We start from the raw sequence: 12,389 nt of genomic DNA, 5'->3' as shown, positions 1-12,389 counted from the left end.
TTACACAAGGAGCCTCTATATATAGAGTATATATAAGTGATGGCGATCAGTATATATACTGATCGCCACTACTTTCAACCGAGGTTGCCCAGCTGCCCTGAGATCGGTGCAGGTCCGTACAGAAGTCCTCTCTTGCATTTATTACACCATCAGAACTGTTGATATTACCCGGCTTATCTTTTACTGCATACATAAATTTTGCTCTTTCCTATGCGAAGTTTCCTTCTCACTGATTTCATACTGGCCGTAATTTTTACTGCTCCCTAAATCTTTCTGACGTTAATTATAACATCGAACATCGCTTTCCTTGTTAAACAAAATTAAAACATGCGAAAACACGGCTGCACTGCGCCTCGGCAGCGCACTCACATTGCTCCCTTGGTGATGGTCATGTTGGCCCCGTCGATGACGGGCGGCGAGTTCCTGCTGTAGCTCAGTCTCAGGTCGCGTACCGCCACGGCCGCCAGATTGCTGCTGCACGACCGCGGGCGATGAATCGAGGAGACCGCAATTAGACCAGCTAACCGTATCGCCCACCGCACTGCAGCAAAATGCTACAGAAAAGGTGGACTAGGTTCTCCGAACTTAATAATTCGAAAACTTATGAATCAGAAATACTCGTATCTCGTGGTTGGCGGTCAAGTGCTTGCTGCGGAGACATTCTTTTTACTAGCGTTAAAGCGTTAAAGCGACGGAGACACGAAAACAAACACACACAACGGTGCGGCCGTCATGCATTTGTTCTCGCTTGCCGTCGTGCTTAGCCGTTTTAGTGGTACAGTGCATGAGTGAAGCCGAAGCACATACCGGTTATGACAGTCACTCTATCGTTCGCGGTCGGGCTAATCCTGCACTAGTGCAGAGCCGGCCTCATAGCGAGTGTCGCTGTTACAGGCGCGCTGTTTTGTAACGCAAAACGAAAACTATAGGGAGGCTGCTGCACAAGAGACTCGGTTTTCCTCGTCGTGTCCTTGTACTCCCGAGCAGCTCTGCTAACCTACTAGGATCAGTTGCCGTCCTGTCAGTTCCATTATGACGTGGTTAGGTGCTTCAAATGATGCCCGTAAGCTAAGCCAACGTCTGAATGACAGGGCGCGGCGGTAGCATGAAGAACGTAGCAGCTAGACCACACAACGCGCGTTTTCATCGAGCGGCTATGACCACACCGCACATTGAAAGCGCGCCACCAAGTCCAATTTCGTATTACACTCAACATGCCCCGATTTTCACCGAATTTGAACTTGGTGTCTTGTGCAGGCCCGTGCTTCAGGACTCCGAGAAACATTGCGGATAACGGCAGTATGACACCCTGGAACACTGGAATAAGTAACTTTCGAAAAGGCTGTACGCCGATACATTTATCGTTCGTCACTCACAAGATGTTTAAGGAACGTGTCTCGCATATTTCACTGAGGAGACCGAGAAAATCAATTACACGTCTCGTGTGAAGCATGAAAATTGAAAACAAGTGTTCAGCAATTATTTTCAAAGCACATCATTAGTTTGCAGACTTCTAACTTTCAGCACACGTCTTACATAGAATGGCAGCATTCCCGCTAAATATGAAATTGCTGCCCTTTTTGGTCCTCTGAGGGGAGCGGGCAAACTTTGTAAGAGTTTCATATAACACTGTTAAGTTCATATAATGCCCTAAACAGGCCGTACACAGAGATTTAGCAATATTCATTTACCCCCAATTAACGCAAACACTTCAAAATTTGACTGCATATCGGCCCCAAATTTACCTAAAAATATAAACTTCGCGAGTGATCAAGTTATAAAAAAATCTGGAAAACGGTCATATAACCATAATTGACAGCTCGTTGTAAGGGTATCCAGCTGTGCGAATCAACAATAAAATATTGGAATTTTATTTATCAGACCTAATTATTAGACTAGAGGGAACGCCACAAGGCTTCGTCATTTCGCCGATGCTATTCAATCTGGCGGTGAGCTCGCTACCCAAACAAATGAAGCAAATAGAAGGGATTGGTCAGGCAATATACGCTGACGACCTCACCATCTGGACTACGGGAAGGTCGACAGGTAAACAGCAAGACGCTGTGCGAGAAGCGGTTGGCACAACGGAAAAGTACCTGGAAGCATGTAGACTGACGTGCGCACCTGGAAAGTCGGAGCTCTTGATGCTAAGAAAGCGCAGAAGAGGCCGACAACCGCAGCAGATACCAGACTCGGTAGTAACGGTGGGAGGTATCATGATTCCGCAGGTTACGACGCCCCGCATCCTCGGATTCCTGATTCAAACGGACGGGGTCGGGGGAGTTGGAAAAAATTCAGAGAACAGTGCAACAAATAACCCACCTTTTCAAAAGTGTGACAAACAAAAGTCACGGACTCAAGGAAGAAGACTGCACGAGAATGATACAAGCGCTGCTCACAAGCATCGTCACGTGCGGGACCCCATACGTTGACATGAAGTCAACGAGACAAAAAAATTACCGACGATTACGTTACTTCCTAATGCGAAATTTGAGCGCAGCAAATAAGCTGTTTCACCTTTTCGATAGATTGAGGCAAAGAAATCGAGCAACACATGTATGTGCTATCACAGAATTTTTTTTTTTATTTTTCACACGTATTCCTTTAACAAAGACTCCACTAACAGTTCTTGACAGTCATGAAGGAAGCTTTGTGGTCGGAGAAATAGACTGATATATGTTCGACTTGGTACACCAATGCCTGATTCTCAAAGACGAGATCTACGACATTCCTCATTTGCTTCAGCCTCGCTTACTGCTGGTTGCTCTCGACGGCGGCGATGAGCCTCCGCTTCGGCGGCGCGAACTGCAGGGTCTTCTCGGCGGCGGCGATGAGCTTCTGCTTCAGGATACTGCTTTTGCTCTCGACGGCGGCGATGAGCCTCCGCTTCGGCGGCGCGAACGGCAGGGTCTTCTCGGCGGCGGCGCTTAGCCTCTGCTTCGGCGACGCGTACTCCTGGATCATCTCGACGGCGGCGACGGTAAGCTTCTGCTTTGGCGGCACGCACCTCTGGATTCTGACGGCGACGGCGCTGGGCCTCTGCTCTGGCAGCTCGTTTAGCAGCAGCAGCAGCAGCAGCAGACGGAGGACTTCCATCGGTCGTCTCGCTCATGGCTCAGAAAGAACTGGCAGATAATTTCGCAGTGGCGAACGGCAGCGGCAATTTCGGCTCGGGCGGTGCACATATACAGATCCGCCGCCACCGATCTGGCTCTCTGATTGCCACCGCACAGGGGTTGCATTGGAGGAGGAGCGAAGAAAGGAATTAAGTTCGAGCCGGCGCTTTGACAACCGGAGACTCGCAGGAAGAGGGGGGAGGGGGGCGGCGTGTACACCCAGCGGCAAACGATGGGGGCAGAAGCGCGCGCAGCAAGCGGACAACACGATAAAGGGAGGAGGGAAGAGATAGCAGCGACTGACTGATGCCGCTGACGCCGATAGTGAGTCAACCCCAGCTGCGGAGTTGGTTTCAGGGACAACGCCGCCGATGCCGACACAAACAATATGATACCCTCGCTTCCGCAGCGCTAAGAACCAGGTCTAGCCGTGGGAAGGTGGTCACGTATTCGTCGACGTGCCGGGGCCTACGTGAAATAACCGGCGCGTCGGCAACTGAAGAGCACCCTATCCGCCACACAAGAACAGGGGGGGGGGGGACCCTTTCCTCCTCTTTCTGCATGGCGGCGACGGTGTTCTATGCAGTCACGTTATCTTGACTCTCTAGCGGCGTCAGCGGCATCCAGCGGTATCAGTGGGTCGCTGCTAGCGCTGGGGGGATGAAAGGGGGGCGGAGCTGGTTACGAGGCCGACGACAACGCCGACGACGACGCGAAACCCAGGAACGGACGCCAAAGAGCTGCGCTCTAAAACGCCCTCATCAGAAAATCCTACAATATTGCGTGCGTTGGCCCTGTACCCTACACGTCCACAGTGAAACTTCCCAAAATGGGAGTACACAACACGTAGCAAGAGCTCGTCGAAGCGCACAACGTCAACCAACTGGAGAGACGAAAGCCGACAAAGACGGGAAGAGCCCCGCTCCAAGATCTGGGCTACCGAGTCGAGGACGAGAGGCACCTACCTCAGCGTATCCCACACGAGACAAGCTACACATAAGTACCATGCCCAAAAGCATGAATCACGAGTACGACAAGGAGACAGGCTAGAATACAGGCGCTCAAGCACATACTCGAACGCAGCACCAACAGCAAAGAAGAAAATGTGGGATACACGGACGCAGCTGCGTACAGAACAAACGACCGATTTGCAATCAGCGTGGTCGACGAGAAGTGCGAACAACTTACAGCCACATACATACGTGGCAAGGACGCGAGCACAGCGGAAGAGCTGGGCATAGCCCTGGCCATCGCAACGTGCAAGAAGACCCTGGTTACCGTGGTGACGGACTCGCAAGAAGCATGCAGAAGGTATATGAAAGGAAGGATCGAAAAGACAGCACTTCGGGTCTTGAACAACACCGAGATAGAAGCAGCACAAATCTTCCGCACGATGTCTCTCGCGGGGAACCCGGCGGCGCACGCCGCGGCGCGAGATCATGCACGCCGAGCCATCTCTGACACGTAGCGGACACGGACCAACAACTGTGACGAGGATGATGAACGGATATCCAAGACTTAAGTACTTGGATATCTTGGCGCACTACAGGAAGCAGAGGCGTCGCTACCCACCCGCGCATAAGACGATGAGTAGGGAACAAGCGGTAGCCTGGAGAAGACTCCAGGCTGGAACCTACCCGCATGGAACACTGCTGCACGCCATGTATCCGGGCACCTACGGGCGAGACTGCAAGTTCTGCCCGCCGGACACGCCCAACACCTTGCGCCATATGGTGCTGGAGTGCAGGAATAACCGAAAAGTACCAACGTCATCATCACCACCAGGCGATAACGTGCAGGAAAAAGCAGATTCAGAGGAAGAATCAGAAGACCACTGGGAGGCTCTGCTGGTGACGCAAGACCCTGACACCTAGCTACGATTGGTGAACAGGGCTCGGGTGGCTGCAGCGAGCCATGGCTACCTGGACTGAGGAGGTCACCCACCTTTGGGCTCAAGAAGCCAGCAATAAAGTTTATTTATTTTTCTCTCTCTGGTGAGAATATGCATGCATACGACCTTATCAGAGGAAAAAGCGAAACGAACTGGAAGCGAAGAACTACTTAATTAGCTGGCAAATTCTAGTGTAAGCTAGAAAACGGACACGTCGATTATTGATGTTCAACTTTAACCACCGATTTAAAATCGACAGAGGCAACATTCGCATTCTGCGTGCATTGACTCCAGGTATAAAAAAATGAAAGAAGAATATCTCGGCGCCACTTATTTTACATCAGCTTATCAATGTTTTCAAAGGATTGGTCGACATTTACTCTAAATGAGAGTGCGACAACGGCCGGTACCGCTTCGGCGATTTTACATAGAATATGACCCAAAAAAAAAATGAGCTGCATGTCTCTATTGGATTTAGAAAGATGGAAATGGCACGTACAATTACTCCCAAATCAATTGCTACGCCGGAGAGAGCAGTTTCCTACATCACGCAAAGCGATCCAGGCGCAGTTACGAGCGACATGAACACGGCAGTAAGTGAGCCGCGGATGTCGCTCTTTCGTTGCTGTGGAAGTACTCTTTTTTGCCCTCCTTCGTGGTAGAAGAGTTGACAAACGTGATCAAGTATGTATGCACGATTGAACGATCCCTCACAAATTTTCTGTGAAGTTTGTGACGGGCATCGGCCATTTTCTTAAACCAATTAACCACTTTCGTTATGGCATCAAGAGACGCGCGCGTGCTAGGCTCATCACGTCGTGGCCCTAATCATGAAAAGCGTGCCTGATGTGTCTCTCCGGATGCACTGCACCAGCAGCTGTGGCAGTAAAATAAAATGGCCCCAGCCTAATGAAGAGAGCGCAAAAAATAACTTCGTTCTTTTACCCTGATCACTTAGAAGAAAACGATGCCAAGTCGTTTATGCGCTGAGAAGCTTCTTTCTGTTCATGCATTTTGCAGGCTGTAGACAAAACCAGCCGGAAAACCCTCCAGTGAGTGAAGCGCGCTTTTCCGCGAAGCCACCTCCTCGGTCTCCTGCGTTTGGTGAAGTGCACTCGCAGCAGAGCGGCGCGCTCCAGCGCTGTAGCAGACGGCGCGAAGCACCTCCCCGATGCCCTGTGCGCCTGCGCCAGACGCACTGGCGCTCCGCGGAGTGATGCAACAGCAGAGCGATGTTACTGTATATGCTACCTGCGGTAGCATATACAGTAATTCTACGATGCCACGCTGAGCCACAATGCGACCCAGTGCATATTTAAACAAAGCGCACGTCGCGTTGGAATTGTGCTATAACGTGCAGATAAATGGCAGCATGCTCAGTGAAATGTGTCACATCTGCTACGTTATGGTCGGCAGCAAATTACGCAAGCCTCGACACATACCATGCTACAGAGACTCGCAACTTGCCTCGCTTAGTCGTGTGGAGGATGTCGGTTTGAATTTCTCCCTCCCAATTCGTTGAACCCACTTCTTCCATATTAATCTGTCGCGCTTACCAGGCGGTATTGCGAAGAGCATTTCGCCTTCGCTGAATCTACTTCGACATCCGAAGGCGCAACAGCTTATTGTAATGGAAAACGCCGCGAAGCGACGTAGCACTTGCAATAAAGCTTATAGTAGGGAGTTCACAAACAAGAAACAAAACGCACAGGGAACGGTAACGCCACGACTGCCAGTCGGTTGCAGAAGTAACAGAAGAAACTGCATCTTGAAATCAGCCGCTTACGCGGCAGCAGCTCCTTCCTGCTGCTGCCGGCAGGCGGTGACACATGTCTGTGGCCAGGCATAGAGTTTGATGCCAGGGCCTGCTTTTCAGACGCCATTTTCCCCATGGGCGAAAACAGTTTCTCATTCTTGTCCTAAAAAAAAAAAGAGCAACTAATCGTGCCAAGTGTTATACTAAACGAAGCCGACGACAAACTTCTATCGTTCTGCAAAATTTGAGCAAGAACAGTGCAGCGGTGAGCGCAATATATGTTTTGAACACGCGCAGCCAAATATTCAGGACCCTGTACTCTTATTCTAAACACAGATGACAACACAGATGACGATTATTGTTGTGTGGCAAGATACGACTCAAAGCGTGTAAACTTTTCTTACATCTCACTCTTAGAAAAATTTACGCCCTTTGGGGCTTACCTTGTCCTGCAACGATAATCGTCATCTGTCTTGCCCGCGTTTCCTTTAACGCTGCGAGCCCGGTACTTCCTAGTCACGAATGGCATGCGCGTTATCAGTGTGACGCAGCATTAATTCTCGACAGGAAAGTAGCGAGCGCAGAGTTTTCAAGAAAGGAAACGCAAGGAGGCCAGATGACGGTTATTGTTGTGGGACAAATATACGCACACCCCAAAGGGTGCAACCGTTTCAACAGTGAGTGTTAAAAAAAAGGAAATGCGGACAAGACAGATGACGTTTATTGTTGTGTGGCAAGATACATCTCTAAGGGTGTAAAGTTTTCTTACACTCTCAGGCAAAGTTGCACCATTTGGGGTGTATCTCTGCCACACAACGATAGTTGTCATCTCCCTCAATTGCTTGCGTTTCCTTTCTTGAAAACGTTGTGCCCGTTACTTTCCTGTCCGGAATGCTATGTCATGCTGATAACGCGCGTGCCGTTCGTTACTGGGAAGTACCCGGCTCACCGCGTTAAAGAAAGGAAATGCGGACAACACAGATGATTATTATTGTGTGGCAAAATGGTGTAATTTTGCTTACACTAGTTCTACACTCTAAAAACAGTTGCACCCTTTGGGGTGTATATTTGTCCCACAACAATAATCGTCATCTGTCTTGCCTGCGTTTCCTTTCTTTAACGCTGCGAGCCCGGTACTTCCCAGTCACGAACGGCATGCGCGTTATCAGTGTGACGCAGCATTCTCGACAGGAAAGTAGCGAGCGCCGAGTTTTCAAGAAAGGAAACGCAAGCAAGGCAGATCACGATTATTGTTGTGGGACAAATGTACACCCCAAAGGGTGCAAACTGTTTTAGAGTGTAAGAAAAGTTTACACCCTTTCGAGTGTATATTTGCCACACAACGATAATCGTCATCTGCGTTTCATTTTTTGAAAACGCCGCGCCCGCTACTCTCCTGTCGGGAATGCTATGTCATGCTGATAACGCGCATGGAGTTCGTTACTGGAGAGTACCGGGCTCGCCGCGTTAAAGAAAGGAAATGCGGACAAGACAGATGGCGATTATTGCTGTGTGGCAAAAGGGTGTAATTTTGCTTAAGAGTGTATTCTCCTGGTCTATTTCGAGTGCGCGCGCACTGTCGCTTACGACTTTGAGTACCGCCCAGGCACGTACCCAGGATTTTTTTTCGGGGGGGGCCCACCACCTCCATCATCATCATCATCAGCCTGTTTTATGTCCACTGCAGGACGAAGGCCTCTCCCTGCGATCTCCAATTACTCCTGTCCTGCGCCAACCGATTCCAACTAGCGCCCGCGAATTTCCTAATTTCATCACTCCACCTAGTGTTTTGTCGTCCTCGATTGCGTTTCCCTTCTCTTGGTACCCATTCTGTAACCCTAATGGTCCAACGGTTATCTAACCGGCGCATTACATGACCTGCCCAGCTACATTTTTTACTCTTGATGTCAATTAGAATATCTTCTATACCCGTTCGCTCTCTGATCCAAACCGCTCTCTTTCTCTCTCAACGTTATGCCTAGCAATCTTCGTTCGATCGCTCTTTGCGCGGTCCTTAACTTGCTCTCAAGTCTCTGCCCCATATGTCAGCACTGGCAAAATGCACTGATTGCACACCTTACTTTTCAATAATAATGGTAAGCTTCCAGTCAGGAGCTGGCAATGTCTGCCGTATGCGATCCAACCTATTTCTATTCTTCTGTGAATTTCCTTCTCATGATCAGGGTTCCCTGTGATTAATTGACCTAGGTAAACGTACTCCTTCACAGTCTCTAGTGGCCGACTGGCGCTCCTGATCTCTTGTTCCTTTGCCCGGCTATTTATCATTATCTTAATCTTCTGCATATTAATATTCAACCCCACTCTTACACTCTCTTTGTTAAGGTCGCCAATCATTTTTTGTAACTCGTCTGCATTGTTGTTGAATAGAACAATGTCATCGGCAAACCGAAGGCTGCTGAGATATTTGCCGTCGATCTTTACTCCTAACCCTTCCCAGTTTAATAGCTTGAATTCTAAGCACGCAGTGAATAGCTTTGGAGAAATTGTGTCTCCCTGTCTGACCCCTTTCTCTATAGGTATCTCCCTGCTTTTCTTGTGTAGAATTAAGGTAGCTGTAGAACCTCTGTAGATATTCTTACGCGAAGGACGAGTCAGTAAGACGAGAAACTATTTACAGATTACATTTACAACAACGGTTGCAGCGCTGACCGGTTAGATTCACAGCGCGAGCCCAGTTCGTTCTTCCTCCTCTTTTCTGGAGTGATGGCGCCTACGCGCCTCGTTCAAACAAACAAATACCACACGCATGTAGCAATATTTTCCAAGCTTTTTACGTAAGCGTTCTGTACTCCTTGATTACGTAGTGCCTCTACGATTGCTGGTATCTCTACTGAATCAAATGCCTTTTCGTAATCTATATAAGCCACATAGAGAGGCTTATTGTACTCTGCAGATTTCGCGATGACCTGATTGATGAGATGGATGTGATCCATTGTAAAGTATCTCTTCCTGAAGCCAGCCTGTTCCCTTGGTTGACAAAATCCAATGTTGCCCTTATTCTATTGGAGATTATTTTGGTAAATATTTTATATAATACTGGGAGCAAGCTAATGGTCCTATAATTTTTCAATTCTTTAACGTCTCCTTTTTTTGTAGATTAATAGAATGTCTGCATTCTTCCAGTTTTCTGGGACCCTTGCAGTCGATAGACACTTCGTATAAAGAGCCGCCAGTTTTCCAAGCATTATGTCTCCTCCATCTTTGATTAAATCGACTGTTATTCCACCTTCTCCTCCCGCTCTTCATCGTTTCATGTCTTGCAGGGCCCTTCTGACCTCATCGCTAGTTATAGGAGAGTTTCTGTATCCTGTTCATTACTGTGTCTAAGTGAGGTATCGTGACTCCTCTGGGTACTGTATACAGGTCAGCTTAGAATTTTTCCGCTGCTTTTACTATATCTTCGAGATTGCTGATGATATTATCCTTCTTATCTTTTAGTGCATATATCGTGGTTTGTCCTATGCCAGGTTTCTTTTTTTACTGATTTCAGGCTGCGTTCATTTTTTACGGCTTCTTCAGTCTTTCTCATGTTATAGTTTCGAATATCAGTTATTTTCGCCTTGTTGATCAGTTTTGACAGTTCCGCGAATTGCGTAACGCTGTGCGGCCGCCAGTCCCATGCAACCGCGTAGAGCGCAGGACTCTGCGATTCTAGACGTACTGCGCCCACCGCGAAAGGTTAGAAAAACACCCACAAAAGCACAGCAGAGAAGCGGCTACGTGAGGCGGTTCGACCGATAACTGTAGAAACGTCATTCAAAAGAAGCAATTGTTCTCCACTTCCGGTGGCGTTTTCTCTATTTCCTTTTTAAATAAAAAGATGTTGATTCATAAATATTCTCATAAACAACGGTTAACCTTTTTATTATTCGCTTTTGCTCGCAGTTTGGTTGTTGCCTTGGCTCTCTCCCTTAGCAGACCGCTTAATTTCTCAACTCCTTGCGATTTTTGTTTCCAGTTGCCAATTTTGCACGAAAAGTGCTATACAATTAGGGAAAACAGACGAGGTAACGGGCGACAGTCATCTTGCTTATGGGTTTAAGGGTTATTGCAGGGTTTCATGATGGACGCTCCTTCACATTATTTTATTTCCCACCTTATCTAACCCATATCACGTGTATATGGTTTCGGGCAGCGCTTCCGGCGCATCTGCCAGCGTCGCGGCGAGCCGTAACTCAAGGAAATAATGAAGCCAAGGGATAAGTTAAACGCAACTGGCGTTTTCTCCGGCCGCAACTCGTTCCATGAGAGTACAGCCCAGCTGAGTAACAGCCGCATCCCTCTCCTGGTCCCAGGATCAGCCTAAACAAAGAAGGTTGAACTAACAAAAGCAACAGCTATGCGCGTGACGGTTGAATAGATGGTGACAACTGAACGCATCTCGAGTTAATCGCGCGGGTGCGGAATCTATGAGAAAACCGTCCTTCACCTTACAAGAGATGCCGATAACTACCGCCATCTAAAAGGAGTGAAAAAGGCAGCATAATGCTGACCGATGAACAGCTGCCAAGACTCAACATTGATCTGGCGGCGCTTTAGGAATGTGTGAGGAGTGGTGGCGTGGGGGGGGGGGGGGGAGGTATGCCACTTGATTTCGGGGGGGGCCCGGGCCCCCCCGGGGCCCCCCCTTGGGTACGTGCCTGGTACCGCCATTCAATTACTCACGCACAGTCGCGCTAAGATGAACAAGACAGAAGTCACGTGCAGGATCACATTGTCCCTGTGTGTGTTCCCTGCACCCGTAAAAGTCCGGTGCATGTACACTCTAAAAACAGTTTGCACCCTTTGGGGTGTATATTTGTCCCACAACAATAATCGTCATCTGCCTTGCTTGCGTTTCCTTTCTTGAAAACTCGGCGCTCGCTACTTTCCTGTCGAGAATGATACGTCACACTGATAACGCGCGTGCCGTTCGTGACTAGGAAGTACCGGGCTCGCAGCGTTAAAGAAAGGAAACGCGGGCAAGACAGATGACGATTATTGTTGTGGGACAAATATACACCCCAAAGGGTGCAACTGTTTTTAGAGTGTACACTATATAGGACGACAGCAGGGTGAGCACTCCATCCCGTTTTGTACGACTATACAGAGCAGTGGGCACGCTGCCGCGTTCAGATACTCAAGTGTTAAATTAGCACTTACGGTCCCATGTCAGCGACTGTGATCTTGCGACTCCCGGCTCAAGAGAAGAAGCTTCTTCCCTCACGGAACGAAGAGCTCGCACGCTTGAGACTCGCTCGGGTGCCGAGCCTGGGCAGAAAACCAGAGCCTGCTAGGTACGTTGCAGAGGCGAATGCGAACTGGGCCGGCGGTGAGAGCGCGAGCTTGCGCGGGCCAGCACGCGATGGAGCATTTGCTCTCATTGTTTCTTTTGATGCGCGATAACACAGGTTGCGCAGACAGCTTACCACGGTTGTTGCACAAGAAGATGTACCGATGCAGCGAAAACTGTATCGTAGCTGCTGGCACCGCTAACGGCCTCCCTGTAGAAAACACAGGGCATGGTACCAGTGATGTGCTCTGCACTCAGAACCGAAACTAAAGCTACAGTATACCGAAACTGTCTTCGGCTTCATTCCCGGCCGCCGATGTGGCTAGCCAAGTT

General features: G+C 49.0%; 1 long non-coding RNA gene across 1 annotated transcript; it reads right to left on the bottom strand.

The window, feature by feature from the left end:
* Nucleotides 1-375: 375 nt before the first annotated feature.
* On the bottom strand, nt 376-12,345 carry LOC129382605 (uncharacterized). The gene is made up of 3 exons (XR_008610651.1): nt 12,193-12,345; nt 11,927-12,034; nt 376-474 (listed from the first exon to the last, which is right to left on the bottom strand). It is a non-coding gene; the product is annotated as an uncharacterized lncRNA (long non-coding RNA).
* Nucleotides 12,346-12,389: the final 44 nt, after the last annotated feature.

Source organism: Dermacentor andersoni, chromosome 6 (assembly GCF_023375885.2).
Source record: "Dermacentor andersoni chromosome 6, qqDerAnde1_hic_scaffold, whole genome shotgun sequence".
Taxonomy (NCBI): domain Eukaryota; kingdom Metazoa; phylum Arthropoda; class Arachnida; order Ixodida; family Ixodidae; genus Dermacentor; species Dermacentor andersoni.
Note: the sequence above shows the minus strand (reverse complement) of the source record. Positions and strands in the feature narration are given on the sequence as shown.